This window comes from Oncorhynchus nerka, linkage group LG3 (genome assembly GCF_034236695.1).
Source record: "Oncorhynchus nerka isolate Pitt River linkage group LG3, Oner_Uvic_2.0, whole genome shotgun sequence".
NCBI classification, from domain to species: domain Eukaryota; kingdom Metazoa; phylum Chordata; class Actinopteri; order Salmoniformes; family Salmonidae; genus Oncorhynchus; species Oncorhynchus nerka.
Genome location: NC_088398.1, coordinates 23,808,558 through 23,816,258, shown reverse-complemented (window position 1 = coordinate 23,816,258; position 7,701 = coordinate 23,808,558). Strand labels below are relative to the sequence as shown.

General features: G+C 39.2%; 1 long non-coding RNA gene across 1 annotated transcript; it reads right to left on the bottom strand.

Annotated features, from left to right (window-relative positions):
- Positions 1–2,692: 2,692 nt before the first annotated feature.
- LOC115105312 (uncharacterized) lies at positions 2,693–6,361 on the bottom strand. Its single transcript, XR_003859850.2, has 6 exons — positions 6,223–6,361; positions 4,871–4,891; positions 4,436–4,465; positions 4,278–4,328; positions 3,926–3,976; positions 2,693–3,338 (listed from the first exon to the last, which is right to left on the bottom strand). It is a non-coding gene; the product is annotated as an uncharacterized LOC115105312 (long non-coding RNA).
- Between the last annotated feature and the right edge of the window lie 1,340 nt (positions 6,362–7,701).

Sequence of the window (7,701 nt, the reverse complement as noted above, 5' to 3'; positions counted from 1 at the left end):
CTGTTTTCATTCGTTAATTTACGTTTCTTGTCCATTAAGTGCAACCTGACTATAGGGAATTCCATTAGGCCTACACTATTTGAAAAAGGCGCACCCCGTCCAACGTGTGAGACCTGCGCGATAGAAGACAGCACATTCACTATCTCCTACCCGAATGATGGTGGAGTGTGAAATCTTCATCTGTTCATTTTGATACAGGCCAATCCCACATTTAGGTCCAACCCCTCTCGTATAGGCAGCGTCAAGGGCACATGTTGCTATGTTTTGCTTCTCTGCTGACTCGGATTTGTACTGTATACTGTACTGTGTAGGCTTGTGTTTTGGATAGCGACACTCACAGGTTTACATCTATTTGCCAGTCATATTGGCCCCCTGGTTCGTGGAGCGAGGGTTGTGTCTGTGTGTGACATCCCACTGTAGGGATAGCCTCTCCTATTTGGTTGAAAATATAGTCACTTGCCTCACTATTTTTCCTAATTCCCACGTTCGGGCGGAGAGGCTATCCTTCAAATTTACCAAAATGTGTTAGGGCCTAGCCATGTTGATGTTGCAAAGTTTGGTAGGCAAATGGTTGGATGTATTTTTTAGTCATAATAAAATGGCTATATATAAACTCTAAGTACAATGCATGTAAATTGAAAACACCAACATGTCTCTCCTTATGTCAATTCTAAAGTGCTGGCGATAAGAAAGCCATCTGGTGGATAGGTAAGCCACTGATTAAAGTCCCTTAATTCTGGTCAGACACTGCCCTCTATTGGAGGCTAAAAGGTATCACACTGAGGTCTCATGTCAAATTGAAATCATGTCAGATTCTACGGTGATTTCGGAAAGAATTCACATCCCTTCCCTTTCCCACATGTTGTTATATTATAGCCTTATTCCAAAACACAATACCCAATAATGACAAAGCGAAAACAGGTTTAGAAATTTTAGCAAATGTATAAGGAATAAAAATATAATGACCTTATTTACATAAATATGCAAACCCTTAAATATGAGACTCAAAATTGAGCTCAGGTGCATCCGCTTTTCCATTGATCATACTTGAGATGAATCTACAACTTGATTGGAGTCCACCTGTGGTAAATACAATTGATTGGACATGATTTGGAAAGGCACACACCTGTCTATTTAAGGTCCCACAGATGACAGTGGATGTCAGAGCAAAAAAACAAGCCATGAGGTCAAAGGAATTGTCCGTAGAGCTCCGAGACAGGATTGTATCGAGGCACAGATCTGCTGAAAGGTACCAAAAAATGTCTGCAGCATTGGAGGTACCCAAGAACACAGTGGCCTCCATCATTCTTAAATGGAAGAAGTTTGGAACCACCAACTCTTCCTAGAGATGTCCGCCTGTCCAAACTGAGCAATCAGGGGAGAAGGGCCTTGGTCAGGGAGGTGACATAGAATCCAATGGTCACTCTGACAGATCTCCAGAGTTCCTCTGTGGCGATGGGAGAATCTTCCAGGACAACCATCTCTGAAGCACTCCACTACTCTGGACTTTATGGTAGTAGCCAGGGGGAAGGCACATGACAGCCCGCTTTGAGTTTGCCAAAAGGCACCTAAAGGACTCTTAGACCATGAGAAACAAGATTTTCTGGGCTGATGAAACCAATATTGAATTATTTGGCCTGAATGCCAAACGTCACGTCTGGAGGAAACCTGGCACCATACCTACAGTGAATCATGGTGTTGGCAGCATCACGCTGCGGGTATGTTTTTTAGCGGCAGGGACTGGGAGACAAGTCAGGATCGAGGGAAAGATTAACGGCGCAAAGTAGAGATCCTCTATGAAAACCTTTTCCAAAACGCTCAGGACCTGCCTGACTGGGGCGAAGTTTCACCTTCCAACAGGGCAACAACCCTAAGCACACAGCCAAGACAATGCAGGAGTGGCTTCAGGACAAGTTTCCGAATGTCCTCGAGTGGCCCAGCATGAACCCAATCGAACATCTCTGGAGACCTGAAAATAGCTGTGCAGCAACGCCCCTGATCCAACATGCTAGAGCTTGAGGGTCTGCAGAGAATGGGAGAAACTCGCCAAATTCAGATGTGCCAAGCTTGTAGCATCATACCCTAGAAGACTCTAGGCTGTAACTACTGAGTAAACGGTCTGAATACTTATGTAAATTTAGATTTCAGTTTTAAAAAATATATACATTTCTAAAAACCTGTTTTTGCTGTCATTAGGGGTATTGTGTACATTGAGGGGGGGGGTGGTGTAATCCATTTTAGAATAAGGCTGTAGCGTACTTGGAAAGTCAAGTGGTTTGAATACTTTCCTAATGCACTGTATACCCCACAGCCATGCATTATTTATGGTCAAAGGGATTGGTGGTAGAAAAATTACAACACAGAACTGCCACATAGCAGAGAAAGCATACTTTTTCTGACACAGTAGCAGATGCTCTATAGACGGGGAATTGGTAGGTAATGCATTTTAAAGGCCTCAATATTGTAATCTAAGAGAATAGAATCCATCCACTTTCACCCTATGCATTTTTCTCACACGTAACACCAGCACGAGGTCCCCAATCTACAGATTGAGGAAGCAGTTGATGTCCCTGCCCAAATAGGCTATTGACAGGTCTAGAAAACATGTGGATTTGTGCACAAACTGGCATGGCAACTAACAAAGAATGTTTGATAATGATTTGCTGTGATATTTAACCAAATCACACAAACAGCCTTTTAATCATTTTATTCAAGAACATTTAAATTTCATAGGAGTCACAATAGCTCTTTCCACTGTTTTTACAGAACAATTTAATAAAATAAACAATAGAACAAATGATTAAGTTCACATTATTAATTTTGTGTGGTGATTTTATGTGTTGACCTAATACAAGTTAGTGATTACTTTCAAACTGTCTTATGTCTCCTGAATGAGAAGAGCTGATGTTGATTCAAAACATTTGGTAAGTAATTCATATTAAAAAAACTTAAAAGGAGTGGCAAAAACCCTATTCCTCTTAACATTTTAGAAACACACTTTAGCTGCCTTTAATGTTTGGATTTATGTAGGAAAATAACATTCAGCAGTTAAAAACAGGTTTAGAAGGGTATTTTTTTTGTGTTTTTTATATACTTGGACAGGATATGGACGGTATTCATTTAAACAATGCATAAAAATGGATATGAACATGAGAACCCCTTGGAACAGCTTCATTACCTCAAATGTAAGCCCACAATGAACTATAAATGATATCTTTTAATATAAAAAAAACTTGGTAAAAAATACTTATTTTAAACTGTACAGTCACCAAGTACACAGAATGATCACAACTTCAAACAGTTCTTCATTTGGCGTCTCCAGCGGCCTCAACTTTAGCCTAGAAATTAAGAATGGACTTATTTCAGACATACAACAAAAAACTTTGTATGCAATGAATAACCTTGGGAAGAAAGTTAATTTGAAGTTATTTTCAAACGAGAATAGAAAATAAGAAACCAACCATTTACGTATACTGAACTGCATCTAACCCCTGTATTGGCCTACTGTATTGTTATAGTGAAAATAATATTTTCTAAAGACCAATTATTTTTGTGCAAATCAATTAAATTACATGCACTAATTTATGCCAGAAGCAAATAAATGACATAGAACCAACACTATAATAACAGTGTAATAACAATTTCCACAGAACTGCTTGATTAATATCCTTCTACAATTCACAATTGAGTTGAGCGCCCATCAAATAAGTAATGCTTGTATGTACAGGTGGGCTGAATGAATCACATCTCCTAAGAGGTTGAATCCCCATCAAGGGGCAGTGTTGTTTTTTCCCTGGTAAGGGTAACTGATGTATTGCAGACAAAGTCATGTACAGCCTAAAGAGAAACCAAATCTAAACCCTAAGGGGCGGGGGAAGAATCACATTGAATAGAGAGAGCAAACAGATCCTTTCAGGAAACAAACCTCAGCCTTGGCGTCACCGTTCTCAGCGGCCTTCTTTCCCTTGACTGCCTTCTGAAGAAGAAAAAACACATTAGCCACTGACTGAAAGAGTAATTTTCTCTCTCCTCTCACTTCCTTCAAGATGTTATGCATCTTGTCAAATGCTCAGCAGTGCCAAAATACTTGAGATACTTTTGAGGCTTTCCCTCATGTGGCTGTTAAAAAAATAACAGGACAACTTCTGAGTTGATGCCAAAGGTCATGAATCAATAACGCTTAGGCTACGGGTTAACACAACTGCTAATAAACTCTAGATGAAAAAACAGCACATACTTTATTAATAAAAGACAGATGAAACAAACACTTAACATACTTTGGGTGCTGCCGCTTTTTTGGGTTTGGCCGCCGGTTTTGGCACAGGTCTCTGCCACAAACAAAAAACAAGACAGTAATTAGGGTAAGTAACAATGAGTTTGCAATACAAAGAAATGTACAGTTCCTAAAGTAGCCTATTTGAATGGTAATACTTACAGATGACAAACGTGCGGAACGTCTTGCAGGCTGAAGAAAGGAACACATTTTACATATCTAACCATGACTCAACTACTACTATAACGATCCCACTTTAACAAACTACAACTTTTAAAGCATAAGGAAGCCTTCATAAATAATGATTGCATAGATGTATCGGCAAATTATCATTCATAAGCAAATGTCATGCTTTATAACGCATTTCAAACGAGTAATGCCACATTTGACAAAGCGCCAACCTTTTATAGCACCCTTTATGTATAAAATTGTGTTTACAAATGATCTGTGAAGCATTTATGTAGACCAAATTTCTCAAGACTTTATGAACATCCTATACAGCATTTGTAAGCTGTAGTTCAGTTAAAGTGTAACAATTATAAACGAAAACACTAGTTAACAGATTAGAATTAACATTGTGAATATTTGTATGCATACCTCATCGCCCTTGGTAGCACTCTGAAAACAGTAGAAAAATGTTTAGAAACTGGGAGGAAATGGAATTCCTAAAGAACATTTTTAAATACGACGAATAATAAATAAATTCAGCTAATGTATCAGACAGTACTGCATATGCCTGGGTTGTAGAGCATTAGGTCGTTTTCAAAAAGTAAGGTAACTGGTGCGAATGCTATGTCCATTGTTGCCCGCTCTCATTCTATGTAGGGTCCCTTTGATCAAAATGAAGCATCACATTCCCAGAGAACATGCTGGGCTTTTGTAATAATGTATATTTTGCATAACGGATTACATACACCACAGTGAGCGAGTTAGATACACATTTTTGATGACATACATTTCCACTGTTCTAGGCTACTTCTGACTTCGAAGGAATTCCCGCGCATATTCAAATTCAAATCTGTCCTGTCACAACAGTCGGGCGCGCTTGGCACTTCCTTTGTTTTGCGTCAATTCGCGCTCGACAGCCGTCAACAAGATGAAGTTCGCGCTCAATAAATGTACCTATCAACATTATTTCGACGAAGTTAATGCGGTTAAAGATTCAGTAATATGTTTTAAAAAATGTATAACTTTAAGGTTCAACGATAAACCTAATAGAAAATGTCATTGAAAAGCACATATGCTGTTTGTGCGTTCACAAAGATGCTAGCTAATGTTGGCTATGCAAAGATGGCAGCCTGACGTTGAAATTAGCAGGGCTGGGGAAATGACTGAAGTTAACGTCAACAACTCTAGCTAATGTTTGTTGAAAAAAAATGCATTGGCAATGATTTAGTATTTACTGGTAAAAATAGAGGATTCATAAGATTGCATTTAAGCGTTGCGTCGGGTGCAAATGATTGAAAAACGACCAAGCATCTTTTCCCACCAATTTTTGAGGCTCACTGATTCAAGCCTGCCTCAAACATGACTAGAAAACTAGACACCGATAAGTTCTAAACTACTCTAATTAATAGTTAGATGTATGAAATACAGCAGTTGAGCCCCGCGAGCTTCTTCACAACTTCCAAGAAGCACCTAGCGTGTGATGCACAAATCGTACTTAGGTTGAGTGAATGAACTCGTCATAGGTATGCTCAATGTAGGACGAATAACCTTAATAAATATGGTTAATATCTTTACACTTTATTTCTTATGTAATTGTCCTTTTTTATACGGTTTATTTGATATATTGATGACTGCGTTGAGAGGATGACCCATTTTGCCGCCATTTCTAAACGACGACATACAGTACTGATGAAGAGACCAAATGCAATTTTAAAACGGCAAGATGCAAGTAAAAAAAACTACAAATATATTTGTTAGCCGGAAAATTAAGCATTCCTTACCTTTCTTTTAGGCATATTGATGATTGTTCGGGAATTGCAACACAATTCCAATTTTTTTTAATTTTATGGAAGTTGTTGGGTATCTCACTAAGCTCTTCTAGCCACGTTAGCAATGCAACAATGGTGAATGTAAAATAATGACCGAATGTAAAATATAAGATAGAAACCGGTTTGAACCAGTTTTTATATTTTGAAGTCAGACATTGGATGAAAACAAATCACGTGTTTGTGGGCGTCTCCATATTCTTAAAGAGAGAGTGAATAGAAAATACCACCGCTGTAACGAGGTGGCGTGGTTTCTGCAGGATCTGCAGACTGCAGCAAAGACAGTACAGTATGAAGATATGGATAAACTGCTTCTCCAATAAAAATCCCCGATCACGCTTGTAGGCGACCGCGGCTAGCTAAACTCAGGCGCCGAAACACGTAATCGGGTCTAAGGTTCGTCTCGCGCCGAACTGCGCATTTGCAGGCAATCAAATCAAAGGTACCCATTCCATTCAGTTGTGTCAGTTGGTCAATTTCACGAAGTTGGAGTAATAACATGCTCAACTACTTAATACATTGGGTTGTGCCTATATTTCGAGAAAATTAACAACCAATGAATTATGTTTAACTTCTGTCATTGACTTCTATAACACCAAACCCCGGCCTTGTCGGCTTGATCTGCTTCGCAAGCGTTCCCAGCAGTCTCGCGATGTTGCGCCTCTGGGTTTAGAAACTTTATGCCTGCATCACCCCGTCAATGATCCAAGCAAGATACAATATAAAAGGTTACCTATGTTACAAATAATACATTTGGATGTACAATTTATGAATATAAGTAGCATAATGTACATTAAACTAAATGAACATAATCACGTTTATTCTGCAAGATAAAGAAACCTGGTAAAAATATAGTTTTCATGTTTTACATGTCAAATATGGGCATCCATGACCATAAAACAGTTATTGCACAATAACATGCATTGAAAATTTTACTTGACCAGTCCAGTACACATACACTATATATACAAAAGTACGTGGACACTCCTTCAAAATTTAATTTGGCCATTTCAGCCACAACCATTGCGAACAGGTGTATAAAAATGGAGCACACAGCCACACGATCACCATAGACAAACACTGGCAGTAGAATGGCCTTACTGAAGAGCTCAGTGACTTACAACATTGTACAACATTGATCTGCTGTTATTGTGAAGTGGAAACGTCTAGGAGCAACAACGGCTGACAAATCACACTTCACCATCTGGCTGTCGGACGAACAAATCTGGGTTTGGCAGATGCCAGGAGTACGCTACCAGCCCCAAAAGATTGTGCCAACTGTAAAGTTTGGAGAAATAATGGTCTGGGGCAGTTTTTCATGGTTCGGGCTAGGCCCCTTAGTTCCAGTGAAGGGACATCTTAACGCCACAGCATATGACATTCTAAACGAGTCTGTGCTTCCAACTTTGTGGCAACAGTTTGGGGGAAGCCTCT